Source organism: Carettochelys insculpta, chromosome 4 (genome assembly GCF_033958435.1).
Source record: "Carettochelys insculpta isolate YL-2023 chromosome 4, ASM3395843v1, whole genome shotgun sequence".
Classification (NCBI taxonomy): domain Eukaryota; kingdom Metazoa; phylum Chordata; order Testudines; family Carettochelyidae; genus Carettochelys; species Carettochelys insculpta.
In genome coordinates, this window is record NC_134140.1 from 125,358,820 (window position 1) to 125,386,338 (window position 27,519).

Sequence of the window (27,519 nt, forward strand, 5' to 3'; positions counted from 1 at the left end):
TCCTTTTGGGGCAAAACTCCCTTTAAAACCCTTTGAAGTTTTGTTTTGCATTTTCTTTGTAATGTAGGATTGAACTCTAAGTCCCTAGTTACACTAGCAAGTGGAGTGTGCACACACAAAATGCATTTTGTCGTCAGTATCTGGACAAAACACAGCACTTTTGCCAGCAGCTTTCTGCCTCAAAGCTTTGAGGCAGAACGCTGCTGTCAACAGATTCTGTCAACAAAAAAGCTGTGTGGACACTCTGTAGTGGTCTCTTGACAGACAGGGCATCCGCAACAATAGGAAGCCTTGTCTACTGTACTTCCGGGTGCCTGCTTTGTTGAGAATGGCCTGGAAGTCCGTCTGCTCTGTCAACAGAGCTGAGAGCTCTCCCGACTGGCTTTTGTGCATGTCCGCACTGTGTCAACATAAGTTTTGTTGGGAAAACTCTCCTGACAGTGACTTCTGCTGATAAAGTGCTGTAGTGTAACCGTAGCCTAAGATTAAGAAAAGCACTTCAAAGTACAATGTTTTTCTAGTCACAGAGAGGTAGTTGTGATACTCTGTATCTTCACAAAACCAAAAAGCAGTCCTATAGCACCTTAAAGACTAACAAAATAATTTATTAGGTGATGAGCTTTCATGGGACAGACCCACTTCTTCAGATCTGGAAAATTTTAAATTTTCTAAGTTCATCACCTCATGTTTTTGTGCTACTTTATTCAATGCACCTTACTGTGTAGTCCTGTCTCAGGAACAGAGTAAGTACCACACTGTGACTCTGCGGCTACGTCTACACGTGCACCCAACTTCGAAATAGTTTATTTCGATGTTGCGACATCAAAATAGGCTATTTCGATGAATAACGTCTGCACGTCCTCCAGGGCTGGCAACGTCGATGTTCAACTTCGACGTTGCTCAGCCCAACATCGAAATAGGCACAGCGAGGGAACGTCTACACGCCAAAGTAGCACACATCGAAATAAGGGAGCCAGGCACAGCTGCAGACAGGGTCACGGGGCGGACTCAACAGCAAGTCGCTCCCTTAAAGGGCCCCTCCCAGACACACTTTCATTAAACAGTGCAAGATACACAGAGCCAACAACTAGTTGCAGACCCTGTATATGCAGCACGGACCCCCAGCTGCAGCAGCAGCAGCCAGAAGCCCTGGGCTAAGGGCTGCTGCCCACGGTGACCACAGAGCCCCGCAAGGGCTGGAGAGAGAGTATCTCTCAACCCCCCAGCTGATGGCCGCCATGGAGGACCCCGCTATTTCGATGTTGCGGGACGCGGATCGTCTACACGTCCCTACTTCGATGTTGAACGTCGAAGTAGGGCGCTATTCCCATCCCCTCATGGGGTTAGCGACTTCGACGTCTCGCCGCCTAACGTCGATTTCAACTTCGAAATAGCGCCCAACACGTGTAGACGTGACGGGCGCTATTTCGAAGTTACTGCCGCTACTTCGAAGTAGTGTGCACGTGTAGACGCAGCTTGCAAGTGACATTCCTGTTCCTACTTCTTCCTTATTTAAGAAACAGAAGTAATCTGAACCTTCCCCATCCCCCTCCTCCTTCAAATATATGTTTACATCTTCACTGCAGTCTCCAGATGAGGTCCCCTGTCTTTATTTGCATCTACTCCTTCTCTTCCAACCTCCACAGCTCTCTCTTTCATTCCCTTCCTCTTTTGTCAGATGTATCTCTTTCTTAGGCCTGGTCCACACTGGGCTATTAGGTCAAACTTAGCTGACTAAGGTTGATTTTTTAAGCAATCAGTCCACTCTACTGGGTCCCTTCTGCTGACTTTAAGGCTCCTATGGTCAATTTTAGTACTTCTGCTTTTCAAGAGGAGTAATGCCAAATTTGACCTTGCACGTCCAACTTTAGAGTAGTGCAGCTGGACCGCTGGGAAATTCAATGTTCTTGGCCTCCTGGAGGTATCCCACAATACCTCAATATGACCACTCTGGTCACCACTTTCAGCTTTGCTACTCTCCAGCTGGTTATGAAACAGCCCAGGAAAGCTTGAATTTCATTTCCCATTTGGCCAGCATGGCGAGCAGAGCAGGCAGCATACCTGGCCATGAATTCCCCAGGTTGTAGACAAGCTCCAGCATGGAGTGTGCAGGAGATTCATGACCTTATTGCTGTGTGGGTCAAAAGGAGCAGGATGAAATTGTGCTGGCAGAACTACAAAGCAGCAAAAGAAATGCAGACATCTATGTGAAGATCTCATACGGCATGGTGGGAAAGAGATACATCAAGAACACCCAGTAATGCCGCATTGAAATAAAGGCACTCAGGCAAGCATATCAGAAGACATAGGAAGACAATGGATGTTCTGGGTGATCACCACAAACATGCCACTTCAAGGAGCAGCTGCATGAGCTTCTAGGGAGAGACGCAACCCACTGGAGGAGGAGGAGAATGGTGAGCAGAGGAATGGAGCAGCTGATTTCACCAACAGCCAGGACCTTTTAACTTTGGATCCCATCCCCTCCTTGCAGGAGGTTTTGCTGCTGGATCCTCATAGTGGGGAGGGCACCTCTGGTGAGGTCTCATTTTTAATCATGCTACAAATGGGTTAAAGCAACTGGGAGTAATCTGTGGCGGGTGCTGTACCTACGCAGCCAGGGCCCTCTGGAACAACTCCATGCATTCCGTTAGTGGAGATGGCACGGAAGCCTGAATTAAGGTACATCGACTTTAGCTACTTAATTAACATAGCTGAAATTGTGTATCTTACTTCAACCTTCCCCTGAGTGTAGACCTGCCCAGAGTGACTATCAGAGGGGAGAAAGTTCTAATAAACTGCAAGAGTTGAGGATGTCAATACCAACATAAAAAGAGACAAGGGAAAAAGAACTGACTTGGCCTTGGGTTGAAAATTGCATCTAGAACTGAGTCAGCCTTGGGTTGAAAACTGCATCTAGAACTGAGTTGGCCTTAGGTTGAAAACTTAGTTGCTTCCACACTCAGTATGCTTTTTGACCTACAGATTCAACTGTATTCAAGTCTGTTCATCATTGATTGGCTTGGTAGCAAAGATCCTCCTTGCATAACTCAGTAAAATATCCTTTTCCTCCTGTGTGCCAGATGTATGTAGATGAGAGGGGTAAAAGTTTCAATACATAAATAGCTAAGCTGCATTTTCAAGAGAGGCCTACACACTTAATGAAAGCCTCAGTGAAAGTTCATCTCTAAGTAATGGTGGCTCAGCTTCTGAGTTGGCTTCAAAATAATAGAAATTTGTATATTTTTTCATGTTTAAAGGGTGAAATTAGGTAAACTGTAGGTGTTCTGCATCTCCCTGACTTTAAATGACACCAATACTGACTCTGAAATTTGAGGGATGGATGTAATTCCACATTGATTGAAAAGGGAAACATTTTTTCATGAACTTTCTGTGAAGAAAAACCATCAGGTTTTGCACACATGTAGTAACAGGCACATCTCTTTGACACTGCAAGCACCTCAGTCAGCACAAGAGATGTACATCATATGTAAAGCTAACAATAAAATAATGATTTAACATTCTTGTGGAAGTGTAGCTAATTATGTTGACTATTTCTAAGGCAGCTATTAACAAACAAATATTTCAAATTAAAGCCCCATGATTCATCCCAGTGATGGATCTGGCAGTTGATTATCCTGGAATTCAAACAATATTGGACTCTGATCTTGCAATTCACAACATTCGGGCAGTGTCCAAAGATCACATAGAGCAAAGTCAGCACCATGAGGGTGCAGATGTCTGCACACACCCATATATTGCAAGACTGATATCCAACACTGTTTGGCTGCTTTGTAATTATTATCAGGATCTACTTCACAAGCCAAGTTCTCCCTAGGATGAATTTGGCCTCCATTCATCCGATGCAGTGGATTTTACCCACAAAAGCTTATGTCCAAATAAATCTGAAAGGGTAGGTCTGCACAGCAAAGTTATTTTGAAATAACAGCCATTAATTTAAAATAACTCTTCTAGAGTCTACACAATGCAACCGATATTCTGAAATAATTTTGGAATAGCAGTTGGCTGATTTTGAAATTGGTAAATCTCATTCTATGAGGAATAATGCCTATTTCGAAACAGCTACTTTGAATTATATGCTGTTAAGATAGCGAATGGAGCCTATTTAGAAATAAACAACAACACATCGGCTGTGTCTACACTAGCCCCCGCCTTTTGAAAGGGGCAAGCTAATGAGCCTCTTTGGCAGATGCTAATGAGGTGCTACTATGAATATGCAGCATCTCATTAGCATAATGGGGGCCGTGCACGTTTCGAAAGTGCCGCTTTCAAAATGCCCACGGCTGCCATTATGCTAATGAAGCACTGCATATTCATGGAAAGCCTCATTAGCATCTGCCAAAGTGGCTCATCTTCAAAATAGGCTCTAGATGCTGTTTTTTGAAATAGCTTAGTGCTTTTTTAAATGTATTTTGGTGTAGCACCATTATTTCAACATAAGCTATTTTGGTCTAGCTCTTCCTGAATAGCTTATTTTGAAATAATGCTGGTGTGCAGACATATGCTTAGGCTGCACCTAACCTAGAAAGTTTTTTCAAAAAAGCTGGGGCTCTTTCAAAAAATCCTGTGGCGCATATACACATAAAATGCGTTCTTTTGATATTAAATTAGAAGAAAGACTGCAGCTCTTTTTCCAGAGGCCCTCTTCCTCTCCCAGATGAGAAAGAGCATTTTTTTCTGAAAGATTCTTTCAGAAAAAAATGTGTATAGATGCCCCAGGGGATCTTTTTTCGAAAGAGTAGTCCTCATGGTGCTGGATTTCCCTGTCCCTGGTGCATTCTTTTGAAAGAGTGGGGCCTGTGTGGACACTCTCTGCTGAAAGAAAAGATAGATTTTTTCCATCTGCTTTTTTTGTATGTGGACAGGATCTTTCAAAAGAAATTTTTACAGAAGTGATCTTCAAGAAGAACTTCTTTTGACAGACCGTGGAGTATAGACATAGCCTTAATCTTTAAAGACTGCTCATGGTTTTTTGAGATACAGACTAATAAGGCTACCTCTCTGAGACTTGGCCTCATATATTTAATATTCAGTGACTAAACATATTGACTTAGCTTCAACAATTTTCCTTGTAGTATTAAAGACTTTTTAAAAATAAAATTCAATTTAATTTTACTAGCCCAGTCTTTTGGTCCTCACTTAAGCAACACTTCCTTTGAATTTAATGAAAGATTTATCTCACTAAGAACTTCAAAACTGAGACCTATAAGGTTTAAAAAGTGGATGTTTCACTAAAAAGTTTCACTTGCATGTATTGTCTCAATTCCTCAATTGTGTATACATAATTGTTATGCCCTTCATTTTCATATATTAGAAGTGGTTCTGAATAATACTCAACCAAGATGCTGTAATATAAAACAGTAATTTGAAATGGCAGATGTGTGTTTAGTAAAAGTTACTCTGGTTTGGTTACACTTGAATTGGCTGTTGTTTTCCAAGATGTTGAGGGTTTAAAGGACTGGAGAATTTGAAACTAGTGAGCGTAAAATCAAATATTTATATTCATGCTCTTACAAGATTCCAGTAAGGCTGAAGGAAGTAAGGGCTTGTACTGCAAGATAGGCCACTTTCTCAAAGAGAATTGCAGACAGTCACTACACATAAATAATAATGAAATGCAACATCTGATAGAGTTTATGATAGAGTAATGGTTACCTATCAATCATGCATTAATCAGAACACCCAACACATTGCTATCTGCCATGAATAGGGAGTGGAACATACCTGACCTGCCCCACAAGATACTAGAGAGACAAGTGTGATTGCTGAAGTCATAATTCCCCCCCGCTGATTACCACACTTGCCCCAGTGAGGAAGTCATTTGCTACTGATCCACATCAGTAGGAGATTACTTCTCACACCATGCTAACTCAGGGCTTGTATACTTACCGGAAGATCGATGAGTTGGCAGATGATCTTCCAGAGTTCAATTTTGCACGTTCAGTGAAGATGCAGAAAAATCAACCTGGGTTCAGCCATCAACCTCTTTACTCCACAATATTGCATGAAGTAAGGGATATTGATGTGAGACTATGACAGCTCAGACTTCACTAGGGAAGTAAGTTGATTCCAGTACGTTGATTCTAGCTACACAAATGCTATAGCTAGAATTGCGTATCTGAAATTGACTTATTTCCCTAGTATGGACTTACCCTCAGGTACTGCACTTGGTATGCAGGAGGGGCCAAGCCACGCTTCCATCTACTCCCATTGAATCCACTTGTGAGGGTCTTGGGGAGTAGTCAGCCTGCGGAAAATGTATCAGAGTGGTAGCCGTGTCAGTCTGTATCTTTGAGAACAACTAGAAGTCCTGTGGCACCTTATAGATGCACAGATATTTTGGAGCACAAGCTTTAGTGGGCAAAGACCCCCTTTGTCAGATGCATGATTGGGCCCACTCATGCATTTGATGAAGCAAGTCTTTGCCCATGAAAGCTTATGCTCCAAAATACCTGTTAGTCTTTCAGGTGCCACAGGACTTCTAGTTGTTCTGTGAAAAGCGGTCTCCCTGCCGTGCTGTGCATGTTGCCATAAGAACAGGTCATAAGCAAACTTGCCATAAAGATTGTAAATTCAGTGGTTTTTTTTTAGGGCTTGCTTATTTATTTGGTACCAGCACAAATACAGTTTGGCTCACATCTCTGACAGAAGTGCAAGCACACAAATGTAGAGCGGTGGACACACCTATGGCTGTATTATGTGTGTGTGTGTGTGTGTGCGCGCGCGCGCGGGGGGTCTCTTTAAACCAAGGTCATTGGCCAAGTATTATCAAAGGTGCCAGATGTTTTTTAGCCTATAGCTCTTGTGTTGAGACTGAGAGGATATAATGGCTGTATAAGCAGGCAAGGGCTAGACTCTCCCCACAAAATCTTTCAATAATATCTGGGACCAGGGAATATCAGATAAATAAATTAAACCAAAACACTTAACTGAAAAGTTGGGTCTCTTCGTGCTTTTTCATTCAATTTTGCTTCTTTAGCCTGTTTCTTTTTCTGTTGCCTCCTATTTGCTATATCCTTTCATCTTCATGGTGTTCTCTCAGTTCCACCTAACGCTCTCTCTCCTGTTTATGGGCTTTTCCTTTTCTGTCTTTTAAAAGCAGTATCTCCTTTCTCCGCATCCTTTGTTCTTTTACATATGACCTACTCATTCTCTTTCATTAAATAATTCTCTCTCTTCCCTTGTCCTCCCTCCCCTTCCCTCAACTGTCTCTACATGGGTGCCCCCACCTTCTCTTTTACTGAATAGTTTCTAAAGCCTCCTCTGGTCCATGGTATGGGCAATGAGATGGGCAGAGCAGAGAAGTAGATGGGAAAAGAAGAGAAGCAGCCTTCTCTGCCTTTAAAATGAACAAAAAAGCAGCCCTCCAGCAATGTTTCCTCTAATCTTTTCGACCCGTGAGTGGACTTCTTCCCATCCTTGTACGCCAAGACGTGTTAATGTGCGCTGCCAGTGGAAACAAAACACCGCGCTGTGGGTGTTCTGCTAATCAGCTTGGCAGCATTGGACTCTCTCCTGAACAGTAGCACAAGCTCTCAGCTTCCAGAGAACGTCAGCCCCCCAGTAGCCAGAGAAGTTTACCTTCAAGAAACCCTTGCTTCCTCCAGCCGGCCCACAGCACCATCATATAACAGCTTAGAAAAAGTAGAATTTATTGTCACATCAGAAAATCTGTGGAGGGAAAGATGGCCTCTTTTCACTCTATTGTATTTTTGTGGACAAACTCCTTGAATTTTTGTCATAATTTGCTCCTCGCTCCCAAATGTCGCATCCATGGCACGATGTCACAATGTCTCAAATCCCTGTGCAAGGGGTGGGGAACCAGCAGCCTGTGGTATGGATTTGGTTTATGGCTTGCCTGTATTCAGCCCCCAAGGCTCAGGGCTTCCCTCCCCAGCATCCAGCCCGCTGTGAAATATGGAGTGAGAAGCCACAAGCCTTGCAGACAGAAGTCAGGCAAGCTGGGCTGGCTCTGGTCTATGGGCTCTGCCTGGTGACGGGAAGAAGCAGCTCCATGCATGTGACCCTGGGCAGCTGCTCCAGGTAAGCACACCCCATTGCCCAGACCCCTTATCCCCAAGCTGCTCCTATACCCCCTGCCATTTCCATCCACTCCTGGACATCCTCCTGCTCAGACACCCTGACCCACTCCCGCAATCCCCACTCAGATCACCCATGTACAGCCCACTCCTGCAACCCCTTCCACCCAAACCCCTACCCCCAGCTCACTCCTGTACCCTCCCTCCTGCCCAGACACCACACCCCAAGCATGCTTCCTGACCGTCCTCTCCACACTAAACCCCTCATTTTTGGCTCCACCGCAGAGCCTAGGGAATCCACAAAATCTGCTAGCACTGGACCCCCTAGGCCTGGGGTTAGTGTGTGAAGGAGATGAAAGGGGTGTCATTTTGCTGAGTTTTTTTCTTCTCACTTTTATATGGCCCCTGACTAATTTTTCTGTGGGTCAGTGACCCTTACCCGAAAAAGTTTCCACACCCCTGTCCAATATGACTCACAGATGCTTTGGAAGTTGAAACTAGAACTTTGATCCTTCTATTCCGAAAATACATTCCTTGATTATTTGAGCTAGAAGATTCTCCCCCATGGCAGTAGTAGTGAGTCCCTTCTCCCTCTCTGTGGGCCAGCCATTGGAAGAAACCACCACCAACCTCTCTTACATGCAAAGCCAAAATGCTTCCTTACATAGAGCCTAGGGGGAAAAAAAATCTGTGATTCAATACATGTGGCTTGATAGAAGTGGCTTGAAGTTTCTTATTCAATTTTTTTAAATACCTAGCTTAACTCTGCACTGACCAAAACTTCTTACATCTCATTGAAAATGCATAGCCCTAATACATGATGATTCCTAAGTATGACTGTCAAAAGGCTAAAGCCTCAGGATACCTTACAGAACTTCTTGTTAATTTCAGTTTCAAATATATTGCCATGGTGTTACGGCTGGCAACAGCGCCTCAGAGCTGGCAGCAACAGCCTTGACTACAGGGTTAAAAAAAATTATCTTCAGCCAGAACCATCATCTACTCTACAAGAAACAAATTCTTTCATAGAATGCCAATACCCTCAAATGGCACAAATTGTAGTATGTATTTTGTTGACTCAGTGTGTTTCTAAACTGCAACTCAGGTCACTTACTGGAATATTTTGGTGTGTTAAAATAGTATGAAAGCACACATGGGCCTTTTCTCACTCTACCTCACCAACCTGTTCACAATGAATGGGACAAACAAGCCTTTTTTTAAATTAGGGAAAAGATTCTAGCTTGTTCCAAATTTATCCTCATTTCATGGCCCTGCTCAGGAGCCAACCACAACCCCCATTCCAGAATGCAGTGCCAAATTCATTAAAAAGAGAGAGAGGAAACTGGATATGGTCAGTTCCTTATCTACAGCAGCCCATGGAGCAGAGATGCTATGCAAGGAGCTGTTTAAGACTTTGATCCAGAATAAACACTTAACTGTGTGTTGAACATTAAGGCCATGGCTACGCTACCCCTTTTGGAAGGGGCATGCAAATTATGGCTGTTCAAAAATGATATGAATATTCAAAAGTGATAATTTTGAACTAAAAATAGCCATGTAGCCAGGGTTCCTTCAAAAGGTTGCCCCAATTTCACAAGCACTCTTAATCCCATTTTTTTTTCAACTTGGGGCACCCTTTTGAAGAAAGCCTGACTACATGGCTATTTTTAGTTCAAAATCAGCACTTTCAATGGGCTGGGTGGCCACTGTTATGCAAATAAGGCATGGAAAAGTCATATCAGTGCCTCATTTGCATTTCTGAATGGCTGTTCCAAAAGGTAGGGGTAGTGTAGCCATGGCCTAAGAGTGGGTCCAGTTTTACCAACTTAAAGTGACATATACTAGTTTTAAGATAATTCTTCCTATATCTCATCTCTGGGTTTGGACTGTTGCATAGTGCAGAGACATTTTAGTGTAAACTGGGAGAGATCATACCTAGAAACCAATAATCTTGATGGTGAACCTTCTAAATGAATCATGTAAAAGCATGTAAGACAGTGCCTAAAATTAAACCCATACTGGAGGCAGGGCTATTGAGTAGCGCTTAAATGCAGAAGGAGAGGAAAAGAGCCATTGTAACTGCTGATGGAATGACTTGAAGCCTCTAGAACTTAGTGCATGACCCTCTACCACTTTAGCTAAAAGCCCCCTGGCTGCCAGCTAAGGCTGTAGAGTAGGCTCATTTTTTCTCTGTGTCCAGAAAGTCCATAACATCTCTTCCACCTGAGCAATCATCATCAAGATTGTATTTTCTGGAAAATGCTTTCACTGGCCGAAGTTTAATCTGTCTTCAAAATTCTCCAATATGGGAAGCGCAGGGAAAGAATACAGGATGTGTGAAGTCTGTGACCTCTGTGGCATGGCTGAATGGAATGTAAAGTTGGCTGCAAGACACTTTGAAGGATGGAAATGGTGGACAGCTGAATGTTCTTTATGGATGGAGTACTTCTTATCTGGCTTGATGGAAAGGGCAAAAGATGGCTGGAGCAAAATGTTCTTGGCTGGTAGCTTCTTCACTGGCAAGAACACAAACTATACAGTTCAAACCTTCTCTGTTCATAATGCCTGGAATTCATGCAATTTTAAAATCTTTTAATATTCTGGGGCCGTTATGAAAGACAGAGTCATAACACCCAAACAAACCAGAAACACTGCAACTGGGCTGGCCAGTGAGTCAGTCCTCTCCAAAAATCACAAAAGGCAACTAAGTGGAAAAACCCAAAACTCAGTAGCTAGAATTTCTTTTTTTAAAGAACGACCAGTAGCTGACTGACACCCAGTGTTCTGTCCGTATGAGACAGAAAGCAAATTAGCTTTGATATTTCAGTGAACATGGACCAAAATGTTCAATCTTTTTATGGCATGGGAGCATCAGCATATAGCTCAAATGTGCTGTATTTTCCATTTCTCGCACTTCCAAAAATAATTAACTGACCACTGTCTACGTGCATCTAGTCACTCAGGTGAAGGAAGAAACAATCCCAGGTTTTCTAAAGAGACAATTTGTCTTTTAAAACATAAAACCACTGCAGACTAGCACCCAAGCTGTTGTAAATCAGCACATCTCCACAGAAGTCAATGGAGCCACACTGATTTACCTTCAGTAAAGAGTCTGCTTTATTAGTATTTTTTTTTTTTTGGAAAGCAATACCTATTATAAAAATCAATTATCTTTTTATCAGGGCAACTCGTATTTTCTATTCAATTCAACTCAGCCTCACTCATTTTGTCACAGAAGTTATTGGGCTGTTTGCAGGAATTACTGGGTGAAATTCTATGGCCTGTGTTATGTATAAGGTCAGACCAGATGATCACAATGAATCTGCCTGGCTTTAAAATCTATGCATTTATAGAGGGCAAAGATATTTTAGCCCCCAACATGCAAGTTTTTCATATTAAACCAAACTTTTTCTCCCTACAAATACCTCATTTAGTCAAAGGAAAACACAATGTTTTTAAATAGCGTCACTTAAAAAAATTCCCAAACACAAGCTCATCAAGGCTGAAATTCAATGTAGGGAACCTGAACAAAGTCCCATGCCACCTGTCTCCATCTTTATATGCAAGAATTAAGTGAAACCTAATTAGAGCAGAAGAACCCCTTTGCCCAAAGGCAATTTTTGCACAATAATATTTTTCTGTCCTAAAATCCACCCTGACCAAGATGTGAAACTCATCGTTCACATTACTCCATCTTACAAAAGCTACCAACAAAAGAAATCCTGGGAAACATACTTTTCAAAAGAAGTAACTGATTTTTCATACAACCAGGCTTTTGATTTTATCTTAATCAACCAACAACACCCTCTCTTTTAATAAAAGCAACTTACTGTTCTACAGAGGGACTGCTGCCCACTTGAGAGTCCAGAATTCTCATTAAAGACCCTGCAAACATTTCAATGATACCTGCTTGGCGTGACAAGTAATACAAGCATTACCAAAATGCTAAAACAAGATATATCGCTCCCATATGTCAGAGGTCGGTAAGATGACCAAGAATGGGTTGCTTGTAGTTGTGGTTTAATACTCGGTCTCTCAGGTGACCAGATTCCCCATCTCCAACTCCAGCTGGAAGTTAGTGAACAGCCATTGCACATTAGAGAGCACAATGGTGTGTTTTGTGGTGCTGGTGTGAAACTTTGCTCAACAAGTGGTTATCCAACGATTACCTGTATTAATGTGTGCTTCTGAATGCCCAGGGAGAACACATTACAGTAGTCTACCCTGAGGAGAAAAAAGTATGAACAACTGTAGCAAAAGTTTACATCTAAAGGCTGCAATCTTCTTGCCAGCAGCAGCTGGAACAAAATGCTTAAATCGATAGCTTCCATAAATAACAATCTTATATCTAGCAAGATCCCAAGTTTTTCACCTGCATAAAAATGGCAACACACCCCTTCAGATCAAGGGTGCAGAGTTAGTCCTTATCATTTCTTCTCTTTGATCTCCCAGCCTGTCCACGTCACCTCAATCCTTTTTTTGGTTGCATCAGTCATCTGGCTTCTCAGTCTCGTATAAACAGGGTCGTGTGTTCTACAGCACCAGTCCAGATGGAAAGGATGGAGATATTGTGGTGGGTTTCATCAGCATTTCGTTTGAGGTTTCAACATTGTATTTATTTATGGCAAGGGTGGGGACCTTTTTTGGTTTGAGGGCCACTCACCCACAGAAAAGTCAGTTGGGGGGCACACAAAAGTGACAAGCACAAAAAAAAGACCAACCCTACCCTACCTTCATTGATGACACTTCAGTGACCTCCAACTGAGACACCTCACTCCCCTTGTACTCCAGTCCCACTGAGGTGGGGGAGGAAGGACCGAGGTTCAGGGATTCCCACAGGCCAGATTAATTCTTCTGGGGGTCTGGGGCTAGTACGTTTTGTGGGCTGTCCTAAGATCTAAGCTGGAGCAAACGAGGGATTTATTGTGCAGGAGAGGGCTGCTGGGGAGAGGGATGGGGCGTGAGGTATGGCAGGAGGAAGGCCACAGGAGCAGGGGGTTCTGGATGAGAGGATGGGTGCAGGGTCTCAACAGGAGGGGGGTGCATGAGGGCAATGGGGGTCCAGACATGAGGGTCATTCACTTGGCTGCACACCCCATCATATCCAGCCACTGAGAGCAGCAGGGAAAGACTCCTGAGCTGCGTCTACACGTGCACGCTACTTCGAAGTAGCGGCAGTAACTTCGAAATAGCGCCCGTCACGTCTACACGTGTTGGGCGCTATTTCGAAGTTGAAATCGACGTTAGGCGGCGAGACGTCGAAGTCGCTAACCCCATGAGGGGATGGGAATAGCGCCCTACTTCGACGTTCAACATCGAAGTAGGGACGTGTAGACGATCCGCGTCCCGCAACATCGAAATAGAGGGGTCCTCCATGGTGGCCATCAGCTGGGGGGTTGAGAGATACTCTCTCTCCAGCCCTTGCGGGGCTCTGTGGTCACCGTGGGCAGCAGCCCTTAGCCCAGGGCTTCTGGCTGCTGCTGCTGCAGCTGGGGGTCCGTGCTGCATATACAGGGTCTGCAACTAGTTGTTGGCTCTGTGTATCTTGCACTGTTTAATGAAAGTGTGTCTGGGAGGGGCCCTTTAAGGGAGCGACTTGCTGTTGAGTCCGCCCCGTGACCCTGTCTGCAGCTGTGCCTGGCTCCCTTATTTCGATGTGTGCTACTTTGGCGTGTAGACGTTCCCTCGCTGTGCCTATTTCGATGTTGGGCTGAGCAACGTCGAAGTTGAACATCGACGTTGCCAGCCCTGGAGGACGTGTAGACGTTATTCATCGAAATAGTCTATTTCGATGTCGCAACATCGAAATAAGCTATTTCGAAGTTGGGTGCACGTGTAGACGTAGCCCTGGTGAGCCATTTCCTGCACTGCTGGGAGAAGGAGTGGCAGCGCATGGAGCCACTTTGCCTGCCCACCAATTGGATCCAGCTGGTGGGAATCCAAGCTCCCTTCTCCCCTACCCTCACCACAGCAGGAAGCCAGCGTTGGTGCTCCAACTTCCAGGTGAGGCTGAAGGGTTGGAGTGCCAGCATGGGCTCCCCGTGGCAGCAAGGGGTGGAAAGGATGAGCTACAAGCCTGGGGCCCACCTGCGAGGTGGCTGCAGATCACACTTTGAGAACCACTGTAATCGATATATTAAGAATCATCAAACATAGACAACACTGAGCAGACCCTGATGACCCTTGAGCTAGAAGATGATGCACACAGCATTTCAAGGCTCTGCAAGTATTTCCCTGGGCCCCATTAGATCACCAGAACTATCTGTGCCCCGTGGTAAAGAAACATCATTAGAAATACATATGTTATAAATAAATCACAGTCTGAAGGTCAGAAGCCATGAACCAAGTTGGGAGCAGAAAGGTGGGTCAGTATGGCTCTCAGAGAGGCTAGTAAGACAGGATCTGAAGGGACTGATCAACATTGCTGCTATTTCGAACCCAAACATCAAATGCCATTGTGGGTTGTGGTTTGGCAGGCTCAAAGCCCCAGTATTAAGGCAGGTTTGGATTTTTATTAGAACCATTCACCTGGATCCATGCCAAACCAATGTCTGATTTTTGGGGGTGTGGTAGTGGTGGATTCCCTCTTAAAATCTCTAGTAGCTTTAAAACAACTAGCAGCAGAGCAGTGACTTTGGGCGTCATTACCCTTCTCTTCATGGGACTGAAGTAGATTTTTTTCACTTCAGCTAGTGCAAATTCACTCTGTGGAACTTGGCCTGTTTCCCTCCACATGTAGGTAGCACGAGCAAGGAAAGGTGTGGAAGCAGCAGCATGTATGACAAACAAAATTGGTGGCAGCAATAGTCTCAGTATGAATATGACGTACTGATCATTCTTCCATAGTTTACTATGAAATCAATCCCATCTTACCTCATGCTCCAGTGGAAGTGCACAATCCAATTTAAGACCTGAAGAATTCCCTTGCATATATAAATAAGATTTTTTTTTTTAGTTTCTTGGTAGTTCTTTTTCTCTTTTTACCATCTGTGCTCAAATTCACAACCAATGCACCTCACAAGACAAAACTCCCTCCACTTTTAAAGAATAAAATTGCAAGGCACGTAGAAGAGCACGAATTGTTGGGCAAAAGTCAGCATGGTTTCTGCAGAGGGAAGTCATGTCTAACTAATCTATCAGAATTCTTTGAAGGGGTTAATAAACATGCGGACAAGGGGCACCCAGTGGACATAATATACCTAGATTTCCAGAAAGCCTTTGACATGGTCCCACACCAAAGGCTTTTATGTAAATTAGGCGGTCACAGGATAGGAGGAAAGATCCTTTCATGGATCGGGAATTGGTTGAAAGACAGAAAACAAATGGTTGGAATAAATGGTAAATTTTCACAATGGAGGGGGGTAACCAGTGGTGTTCCCCAGGGGTCAGTCCTGGGACCGATCCTGTTCAACTTGTTCATCAATGATCTAGAAAATGAGGTACGCAGTGAGGTGGCAAAGTTTGCAGATGACTCCAAGTTGTTCAGGACAGTCAAAACCAAAAGGGATTGTGAAGAACTACAAAAAGATCTCAGCAAACTGAGTGATTGGGCAGCAAAATGGCAAATGAAATTTAATGTGGGTAAGTGTAAGGTAATGCACATTGGAAAAAATAACCCAAATTACACGTACAACATGATGGGGTCAAATTTAGCTACGACAGATCAGGAAAGGGATTTTGGAGTTATAGTGGATAGTTCTCTGAAGACATCCACGCAGTGTGCAGCGGCAGTTAGTAAAGCAAACAGGATGTTAGGAATTATTAAAAAAGGGATCAATAATAAGACAAAAGATATCATACTTCCCCTATATAAAACATGGTACGCCCACATCTTGAGTACTGCATGCAGATGTGGTCTCCTCACCTCAAAAAAGATATATTGGCATTAGAAAAGGTTCAGAAAAGGGCGACTAAGATGATTAGGGTTTTGGAACGGGTCCCATATGGGGAGAGGCTAGAGAGACTGGGACTTTTCAGTCTGGAAAAGAGGTGATTGAGGGGCGATATGATAGAGGCATATAAAATCATGAATGGTGTGGAGAAAGTGAATATAGAAAAATTATGTACCTTTTCCCATAATACAAGAACTAGGGGACACCAAATGAAATTGATGGGTAGTAGGTTCAAAACTAATAAAAGGAAATTTTTCTTCACACAGCGCACAGTCAACCTGTGGAACTCCTTGCCAGAAGAGGCTGTGAAGGCCAGGACTCTATTAGGGTTTAAAAAAGAGCTTGATAAATTTTTGCAGGTTAGGTCCATAAATGGCTATTAGCCAGGGGTAAAGTATGGTGCCCTAGCCTTCAGTACAAGGGCAGGAGATGGATGGCAGGAGATAAATCACTTGATCATTGTCTTCTGTTCTCCTTCTCTGGGGCACCTGTCATTGGCCACTGTTGGCAGACGGGATACTGGGCTGGATGGACCTTTGGTCTGACCCAGTATGGCTATTCTTATGTTCACTCCTCTGAGCGAATTTAATTCGTTTTTCAAGAGAAGCCCTAAGTTATCATTGAAACAAGAGACTGATTATCCTAGTAGCGACCACAGGAAGTGATGGACGAGTGCGGTAGCGTAACTTAAATAACTTAATTGTAAACAGAATTCCATTGTATTTTAGTTTATATATGAGGAACCTACTACATATCACATTGTATAAAAACAGCCACCACTATAATGACCACCCAGAAGTGAAGTACTGAATTCCAAAAGGTTCTGGGGGAACATACTGTTTCGTTATACATGTGTTCTTGTTTACATAATTCTTTAGAAACAATTTAAATTGAGCTTTTTAAAGAAAATAACATAAAATGGTGTTGATGTCAATGATGCAAATTTCTGGGACATCTGTGGGGAGAAACTTGACCATGCTAATTAAAACATTGGACTAGTGCATAGCCAATGTACTCAGATTTCTCTGCAAAGGGAAGGATTCACTAAAATTGCAGCCGCATAAGAATGATTCCAAAAAGATATAAAGTGCAAGTTACATATTTTTAAGAAAAACCAAGCATACAGAGGACCAAATTCTGATGTCGTTGCATCAACATAGAATTGCTGAACTAAATACCTCAAGGCCAGAGAGTTATACTCTAGCTTTACTCCAGTGTATTCAAGAGGAGAATCGTTTCTGATTTCTTGCTTATGTTACCATATCACCAAGATCAGAGCTTCATTATGCCAAATGCTGTACAGGTACATTGGAAGAGAAAGTTTTCATTTAGGAGAGTTCACAATCTAAAAGGCAGGGCAGACAAAATAGGTATCCCCATTTCAGAGGTGAGCCCCAGATAGATTAATGACTAGAACCTTAGTAAGTGTAACTGACATAGGTCCACTGACTTCTCTGGAGCTCTGCCGATTTCCACCACCTGAAGAAAAGGTTCTACATGACTTGAAATAGGCCACCAGATGCATCTCACAGATCTGTGCAGTGAACCCAGATCTTTATGGTTAACGCATTTCAAGACTACCTGTTATTTACAATTTAGATCAGGGGGTCAGTGAGTCAGCCTGGATAAAAGGATGGACTGAAGCCTTTGCCAAGGTTCCATACAATTTGTTAATCTTTCTTAGAACTGCCTGCTTTTGGCAGAAGTGGAAATACCGAATTACCTGAAGAAATCTATCCTCACGATGTCTCTCAGTCAGCAGAGACCAAAATGTTTTTTCAAGACCCAAACTGTGGCTAAATCTTGATCCAATTCAAACAAGCAGTCCTGATGGCTTAAACGGAACTACTTGCAAGAGACATGCCAGCAGGGCTTGGGCTACGTTATCCCAATATTTCCAGCATGATTTCTAAACCACAGGTGTCTAGCTACATTTGGCTAGGCCTCAAATAACTATATATATATATATATCATAGCACTGGAAGTGACCTTGAAAGGTCATCAAGTCCAGGCCCCTGCACGCACAGCAGGACTTACCACTGTCCCTAACAGATTTTTTTTTTTTTAATTTAACCTGCCCCAAGACCTTGAAAGGCCCCCTCAAAGCCTGAACTCAAAATGCTGGGTTTATAGTCCCAATGCTCTAACCACTGAACTATCCCCACCTTTGCCATTTGGGTTTCTCAAGGTTTAGATCAACTACAACTTGCGTCCTCTGGAGGTTCTCCCCTACTATAACACGAGACATTTCCTTTGTCACCAAACGCTCCTTTCCTTATTTTTGTTATATTGTAGATTAAGGACACTGCTGAAATTAAGCAAAGAGGCCAGCTGATGCAACTATTACTGGTTACTGTCTAATCTTTTGGCTGTTTTGACTAAAAGACTGTCATTGACAGAGAATAGCGTTGGCAGACATTTAACCAGTTCCAGGCATTGTAATCACAGTGCCGCAGTGTTAAAATTGCTTCATGAGTTTTGTATGATGCTCTAAAACATGACTACTTTTAAAAGTTCTTTTTCACATTACTCCCCTTTTTATGATCCTAATCTTTCTATCCAACTAGGCATTAGCTGACATGAAATTCTAGACACAGTGACCAGTGTTCATATAGGCCAGGAACGGAAGAGGAAATGAAGTAATTACTGTATTTTTATGTAGAACAGTAACATGCATGACTGCAAGTTCCTGGGAATAAATATTGTATTCTCTTTACAGCACTAATGTTATTCTAATTGCTAAAGATGACAGTAGAAAAGCAACAGACAGAAGAGCAGGCCTGGATTTTTGCAATGTACCACGATAATTTTCAATCATTGCTTGTATATTTATTAGGAATTATTGCAGTCCATAGAGGGCCATATTGGTCTCATGATCCTCCTTTTGCAGTCAACTCTTCTCCCATAACAATCCCTGAGACATTTCCTTTCTTCTGCATTTCATTGTCCTCTTAGTGGGCAGGATAAGGGTCTATTACTCCAGTCTAATTTATCCTGTATATGACTGGCCTGCTTCCTTTCTAGAATCTTCCTGGGGTATTTTTTTCTTCTCAGACACATTAATCTATGCCTGACACAACAGTGTCCTTCCTGGTACATGATTTGAGCTCCTCAATGCTACCGTGTTACAAATAAGGTCAAAAAGAGTTCTGAACTTTCCTGAGCTCCAAATCCAACCCTAGAAGCTACAATGACATTTGTGCTGTCATCTCTCTTTAGAATGTCCACAGACAGGAAAAAAAATGACACAACACTGTTCTGCAACAAGTATTTTATCAACCTTTAGGCGGTACGGGTTATAAAACTGCTGTCACACAAATATTGCTACAGTGATAGGCAGAACAGTCCCAGGTTTATTATTTTCTATGACCCACGTCATTCAATAGCTCTGTGTATGTAGTTTCTCACTGATGTTGAAAGGAAAAAGCAGAATGGTGATTCTAGGCTTGCATTCCTCATTATGGCCACATTCTCATTGATGTCAAACATAAATATTGATGAGTTCAGCAGAATAAGCCTTATGCAAAACTGAAAACATGCATACTTTTAGTACTGAATGCATGGTAGGTTCCTAAAAAGAGCTTAGATGCAGTATATATGTCAGCCTTATTCAAACAATGGGCCTGATGACGCACTGTTCACTCAGGCAACACACCTGCTTATGTCACATGACTACAGTCAGTTGAGAAAAATACAGTGAAAGGAGAAACCAACTGATCATGTAATCTGTTTAGACATGACCCCACCCCCATCAGCTATGCTATCTCCATTGTAACAGAAGCCTGTTAGTGTATAAACATGAGAAACCATTTCAGGCATAAGAAGGCATGGAGTATAATTGATTATAGCTATCTTACGCAGAGTAGCAGGCATTCTTCATATACAGATTGAATCTTTCTGTCCTGAACTTCCTCATCCGGAAAAAATAATCTGGCATGATTTTAGTTAGCCTGACAACCACTTATCATGGTTGTGGCCAAGTTTCCTGAGGTCCTGTAACGTTTGTTTACAGCCATCTGTCCTGGCTCTCAGTGTTCTGTGCTGTTATTTAGCTGTAATTTATCCCTAAACGTCTTCTAAGAGCCAGGTAAAAAGTGAAAGTGTGGGTAATGCGCTAAACAATATTGACCTCCTATGGTCCAACAAAGTCTGTTGTCCAGTACGGGTCAAGTCCCAAGGGTGCTGGATGGGAGAACTTCAACCTGTACCTACTTTTCCCCACTGATTGTTACCTATTTTTAAATTTTAAATTTAAATTATTTTTAAATTAAATAAAGTATAAATATAGCCAAGACCAAAAGAAAAGCACTTTCAGTAAACAGAAGACAAAATATTTCAAAAATTTAGGACTGAGCAGATTCACCTTGCATTACCACAGAACATGCATCTTCTTCAGTCTTTCAAACTATGTATGACAAGAGCAGCATACAAGCCAATACAGGTTGAAGCTGTCTAGTCTGGCACTCTTGGGACCTGACCCGTGCGGAACAAGAGAATTCACCAACACACAGGAAGTCTATATTGTCTAGCACCATTATCAACACTTCTCCTGTTTACTGGCTCTTACAAGACATTTAGGGGTAAATTAGAGCTAAAAAATAGCACAGAACACTGAGAGCGTGGACTGGTGGCTGGAAACAAACTTTATGGGACTGCAGGAAACTTGGCCACATCCATGGTAAGAGAACATCTGGTTACCTAAGGCTATGTCTACATTATGTCAGAAGATCAACCCGCTCAGGGTCGATCTTTTGGGGTGCTGTTTTGTGCATGTGTGAAACGGCTCTTTCAGGGGTCAACGTCAACCCTGTAACTCCTTGTGAGCCATGAGGATTAAGGAAGGTCGACAGGAAGAGCGCTCCATAGAGATAGCCATGGAAGTCGACGGCTGACAAGTCGATTTTAGCTATGAAATTGGCATAGCTAAAATCGCGTATCAGCCATGGGCTGCTATGTCAGGTGTAGACATAGCCTAATATCATGTCAGACCATGGAAGCTGTTGGATCAGAGTGTGTCAGATAAAACAGATTCAACCCGCACCTTTACATTTCTTGTAAGTGAAGTATGCAGCACGTCACAATGCGTGGCTATGCATGCAGCCTGCATTTCACAATGTAGAAGCACAGCAAAGGTGGTTAAAACTCTGTTGCACTATAAGGATCCGTAGGCTTGTACATGTCTGTTCCAGCCAGGGTAGTTTATATTTATTAGTGCGGAAGTGTAAAAATATTTGGTGGTAAAATGAACCCAACGGATGTTTTTGCTGGCAACAGACACTTAATGGCAACTGTACTGCTCATTGTGAAAGAGTAACAGCTGAGCATGTGAGTGTTTGAGTTGCTTTAGCATTGACAAAGAGGCATCCAATATTCTGTGATTAATTGAATTATGGTGGTTTTCCACTGCCAGCCTGGATCAACTGGCACTTTAAGATACTCATTTATCATTCCAAAGCGTGAAGGGTTGAAAGTAAAAATTTCAAATATGCAAATTTTCCACATATTTAATCTAGATTAAGGTTTTTCTAATCCCATTCCTTTAAAGATTCACTACATTATACTGTGATGTCTCACAAAAAATAATCCAGTCGTATAAAAACAAGTTAACAGTTAAAATACGCAACTCCTCAAAGTCAACTAAAACAAAATACTGGAAAATAAGCATGCTTTTTGAAAAATAAAGTAAAACCAATGCTTTTAATTTTGTATTTAAAACGGAGTCAGTGGTAGCATCCATACTAAAATGATGTCTTTATTAATCCTAATTCTCACTTTAGCTATATCATGGAAAATAGTTCCTCTTATATTTGTTAGGTGTGACTTCTCAGGGAAACAAGGCAGGGGACTTAATTTTGGTAGAGTTTTACAATGGCATCAGATAGATACATTTCATAATTATGGTTTCATCTAGAACAGGAGTCAGCAACCCCTGGCATGGTTGCCGAGAGTGGCATGTGAGCCAATTTTCATTGGCACGCAAAGTGGAAACTCAGCCCGCCCACCCTTCCCCACGCAGCCAGGAGCTTTCTCAAAGCCATGCTGCCTGTGGATTACCATAAGACCAGCTAATGCTACCAACCACCACCTAAACGGCCAAGCTCTGAACCTTAATTTATTTATTAACGAGCCTGTTGTACATAGGAGTATTAGGCTGTGTCTACACTAGCCCCAAACTTCAAAATGGCCACGCAAATGGCCATTTCGAAGTTTACTAATGAAGTGCTGAAATGCATATTCAGCACTTCATTAGCATGCGGGCGGCCACAGCACTTCGAAATTGACGCGCCTCGCCGCCGCACGGCTCGTCCCAGTGGGGCTCCTTTTTGAAAGGACCCCGCCTACTTTGAAGTCCCCTTATTCCCATCTGCTCATAGGAATAAGGGGACTTCGAAGTAGGCGGGGTCCTTTCGAAAAGGAGCCCCGTCGAGACGAGACGCACGGCGGCGAGGTGCGTCAATTTCGAAGTGCCGCGGCCACCCGCATGCTAATGAAGAGCTGAATATGTATTTCAGCGCTTCATTAGTAAACTTCAAAATGGCCATTTGCAAGGCCATTTTGAAGTTTGGGGCTAGTGTAGACCTAGCCTTAGTGACTTTAAAAAGTATCACTGGCATCTCTATGGCTATATTTATTTTTATATCTGTTTATCTGCATTTAGATACACAAAATATTAATATAAATAAATATATAATACTTTGCACTCTATCCACTGCTGGTTTGGCTCTTTAGCTGTTTGGCCACCCCTGCTCTAGAAACTGCCTTGTTACCATAGCAAATTGCCATGCCCAGAAATTTATTTGTAAGGGTGTTGCTGTAGTGACTGCTGCTTGATGAGGCCACAGCAGGACTGTAGCAGTTCAGCCTGGGCTGCAGAAGGTTTGAAGGGATGGGATGCAGGTGCCCACTTCTGCTTCAGTCCTTCTGCCACAGGGCAGGCCCTATACATGTGTGCATGAAACCACTGCTGAGTCAGGTCAGCCTCCATTGCCACCCCACCTCCATCTTCCCACCTCTAGTTGGGTAGCTCTAGTTCCTAGGTCCACCTGCTGCTTCTTCATGATAAATAAGGGAAGCTTTCAGTAGCTTTTCAACTATACATTGGCCAGGGGAGGAAACAACTATTTTGTGATGTAAGCCTCACCTGCCAAAAAAGTCAAGAACCTCCGATGTATAGGATTGAATAGGACCTTCTGGGCCATCCAGTGAAGGTCCCATGGGCTTTTGGAACAAAGGCTAGTAATCACTGGGGCTAGAATGTGACACACATTTGTCATGCAGAGCTACAACGTAATCCATTTACAAGCCAAACTCTGGAAATGTCTCCTTTTCTTTGGTCCCTTGTCAGTAATGAGGGCTCCCACACGTTTAAATGTTACTGGAATTAAAAAGGAAGGCATTTTTAATTTAAAAATAATAGAAATTAAAACATGTCAATTAAGTGAGATAAAAGGCATAAATAAGATCCTGGCTAACAAGGAAACAAGGGAGACCCATGCACCAGGAAGGAGGTCATATTTAGTAGCACACTGAGATGCCTCAAATCCCAGGGATTCTAGAATCTTCAGGGCAAGGTTCATCCAATCCAATCCATAAATACAAATAAGGAAAATTTTAATTACCTTGTTCTGTTTCCATGAGTTTTGTCAGCAAAACCTCAGTTTTGTCGACAAAGCTCTCCAGTGTAGATGTAGCTATGAAGTGCTATATAAATGGCAACCATTATTGCTACAGTGCAAAAGGTGCAGGATAATCCAACTTGGAGAAAGACTCTTTTTTTTGCATTCAATATTAATTTTTACTCTGTTTATGCTGATAACTGGCTTATGTTTGTGTGTCAGAAATGATGATATCACCACAGTGATAACACTCCATTTGCTTAATAAAAATCTAGGGTTCTTTGCATTTCCACTGTACAGCCCTGTGCTGACAGCACCTGAAAGGAAGTTGTATCTATTCAAAGTCTTAAGAGTTGTACTTAACAGCTATTGTTTAGACTTCCTTAGTTTTTAGCCTATCTACTGGTAGCAAGCTACTGGTGAAGGAAATGTAGGGGTTTTTTTGTTTTTTGTTTTTTCCTGGTTGGCTCCAATGAGCAATATAACCACAGACTTTTGCCAATGTCATGCACAGATGAGCCTCAACTATTTAACAAGACCAAACAAATCACAGGCAAAGAAGCAACTCAGCTATATTAGGCTTTATAGTTCCAAATCCACAGAATAATAATAAAAAAGAACGGAGAAATTAATGTTTACGGGGCTTTTTAGTCTTACAGGACAGGTGCTCCCTTACTGAATCCTAATAATTATAGTTGAATTCCGAGAACACAAAGCCACAGGTGAAATCCAATTAATCCAAGGTTTATGAATCTCAGTAACTAAACCACTGTTGTTGCTAATGCCAGGAGACCAATTATGCCAATAATTATATTCCCCAGTTGGGTTTTGTAGACATAATTAAACATGGCCATGTGAAAAGGCCTACCTAAGAGATCAAAATAAGTGTTCTTTTTCAGAAATCATCTAGACTCCTGAACTGGTTAAATTATAGCTGTGTGTTGGCATCTGTGAATAAAGCGCAACACAGTCAAAAGAAATTGGAAATGGTAGGGACCAGCGAGGATGGAGATGGATATCTGGATTTTGACCAATTGTTTGCAACGTTATTATAGTGTAGCACCTTAGACAGGATGCGGCAACTTGTCCTGGCTGTAATGAAAAGGCAGAAACAATGGCTTCTAGTAGCCGTCCGTGCTTTTGATGCTCAAATCCCAAATATTTTATATGCTCCAGACTTATCACTTAAGCACAATGCCATGTTGCCCCTACTTAATTTCCAGGCCTGATTAAGGCCTGCAGTCCATGACAGCTACTGCATAAGGAAACAATGGGATCTCATAGAAGCTCAGGCCTCTGGGTACTTAACCTCCTCCTGTGTTGAATGTGGGGTGATTGTCAATTCACAGGACAAGTCATAATTCTCTACTTCCAGTCTTTGTGGCACAGGGATAGACCAACCATATCCCAACACATCCAGCTCCATTAAGGAATATACCTTCTGCTGCCAGGAGGCTTCATAGGCAAATTTGTAATATTTCAAAACCAACTATCAATTCACCATAAAACCGGTGCTTGTTTCACCAACAGACAGCACCTGAGAGGTGCATATGTAACCCGCACACCTATGTGTGGTTAACTGTTCCATGTAGAGATACCTAGACCACTTCACAGAGAAAGAACAGGTACCTAAGCTGAGAGACAGCTGGCTTTTAGTTCAAGCTGTAGAGTTGTCTGCACTAAGCTCCAAAGGTCACAGGCTTGAGTCTGCCTCTGGGCTATTATACATGCTCACACAACAGATTTAAAGGCCTAAACATTCTGCTGACCACAACCAAAATATTACACAACAGGCAACACACAAAACTGTACTGACAGAGTAGGAAAAACCGACACCAGGGATTTCCCTACACCCCTCCTGAGCTCCTCCTTATGCCCCCAGTTGTCAACATGTTACACGTAGTATTGCCAGGTTAGTTATTTGCCAGTACCTCCCTTCTGCCATAAATTTGCACACTCCCTGAAATTTCAATTCCTTGGAATAATACTGGGACAAGGAAAGAAGATGGGATTTTAACAATGGCATTGGACAGAGCAGAAAGAAATCTGTGTTTTGTGCCACTTTTTTATGGTCAGCACTCAGCCACCTGCAGACCAATCCTGATGGCTGCTAGAAGTGCCAGGACTGACCAAGGATGCTCTTCCTCAAAAGAAAGAGCTGCCATTGGCCTATAAGCTCCCAAATGCCACATGAGGTTTGGTCTCTCCCACTGCTGTGCAATCCAGAAGGATGAATGACACCCCTTTATGAGAACACTTATTAAGAAATACAAGGAGGCACACAAGAAAAAAGGATCTCTTTAGCCACGATAAATTGCATCTTTTGCCAAACGAATCTTTAATTAAAAGGACCACCTGGGGAAAAATTAATATGTGGAATTATCTAAACTTAGACCAAAGTTTTCAAACTTGGGTGTTTGAAGTTAAGCTCAAAGTCTGAATTTAGGCTCCTTCACAAAAATACAGTGCCAAGAAGTACTGAGTGCCCGGGAACTTCCAGCCAAGTCAATCAGTCTACTGAGGCTGAGCACTTCCTTGAAACCACTTTTATATTTAGGGGCCTAAACATGGATGTAGGCACTCAAGTTTGAAAATGCTGGGCTCAGTGAATAACCAGTCCCAGTGATGACTCTGACTTCCTCTTTCTATTCTGTAAGCAACTATGTACTTAAACCCATTTTTAATAAAGAAGCCTTTGCCTCAGGATTCATGGATGTTTTTCTTGAGAGTGTTGGAAGGAACCTTATGAAAAACATTCTAAAAAACAAATAAATTATGTCTTTCAGGTAAACTATCTACAATTCTATTTACTAGAAGGTCCATGAGGCATGATTTACCCTAATAGAAGCCATCCTGGCTTGATCCAGGTGGTATGACTTCTACAAATGTTATGCTATACTATTTCTACACTTGGTTAGAGTTTGTTTATTTCTTTCATGAGGCTCACCAGTCTGTAATTCCTAAAATTTCCCTTGTCCGTAGTTCAAATAGGCTTTGCATAAGCATGGCTGGTTAGTTCAACGGATTCATATTTATCTATCATTTGGTTCTATCTCTGGGTCTTTTAACATTCCCGTGTGTTATGATACATACATTGTACAAACCATGCAAACTTGCATAACGATCTATTGCAAGGAAACATGATTGCTCTGTTATGGGATTGATCCTGGATTGGTTATTCATGTCAATGTAAACTCCCATTGACTTAGAACTCTGCCTAGGTAAAGTAAGCATCAGCACCTCATTTCCTTTATTGAACTGGCTGACATCCTTGAATCATAATTGAGCTGGGTGGGTCTTTAATTAATTTAAGCTTTTTACAATCACAAGTTTGTACAAATCTTGTTATGGATGGGCTGCCAAGCATTGGAACTGGAATCCTGGAAATCAGTTCCATTTGCTTGATCATTTGGGTTCCCCATAACGTTGCCAAATAACAATTACCTAAGTCAGGTAATTCGTTCGATAACGTTGAAATGCCAAATGAATAAAAATATTATACAGAAGTTACTCTTTATGATGTCTTACCAGTTAGGATTTGAAATCAATCTAAACAAAATCCTGAACTCCCACAGAGAGAAGTTTTCAGAGCTACAACTCCCTGAGGTCATTCTCTTTCACATAGCAGGGTAGTATGTTTTACTTGAAAAAAAAAAACAAACAAACCCACACAGAAGCAACCATTGAAGTAAATTAACTATGACAGCAGTTGTATTATGATCATTCAGGTTTGCTTCCAAAGTGATGTTCAGACATGTCTGCAGCATTTGCTTTCACCACCATGTAAGCCCATTAATGATTTGTAAAAGTAAACTTCTTTTTGCCTCAGGCATTTTAAGTATGAACAATTGTCATAAATATTTATTTATTTGGAAATTTGGTTGTTTTTCTTAAAAGGCCAACCTGGAAACACAGTCATTTTAGATTATTTTAAAAACTATTATTGTCGCTGTC

General features: G+C 42.3%; 1 protein-coding gene across 1 annotated transcript in view; it reads right to left on the bottom strand.

Moving 5' to 3' along the window:
* CFAP299 (cilia and flagella associated protein 299) overlaps positions 1-27,519 on the bottom strand; it is a 416,193-nt gene that overhangs the window by 92,315 nt on the left and 296,359 nt on the right. The gene's annotated exons all lie outside the window — the stretch shown is intronic.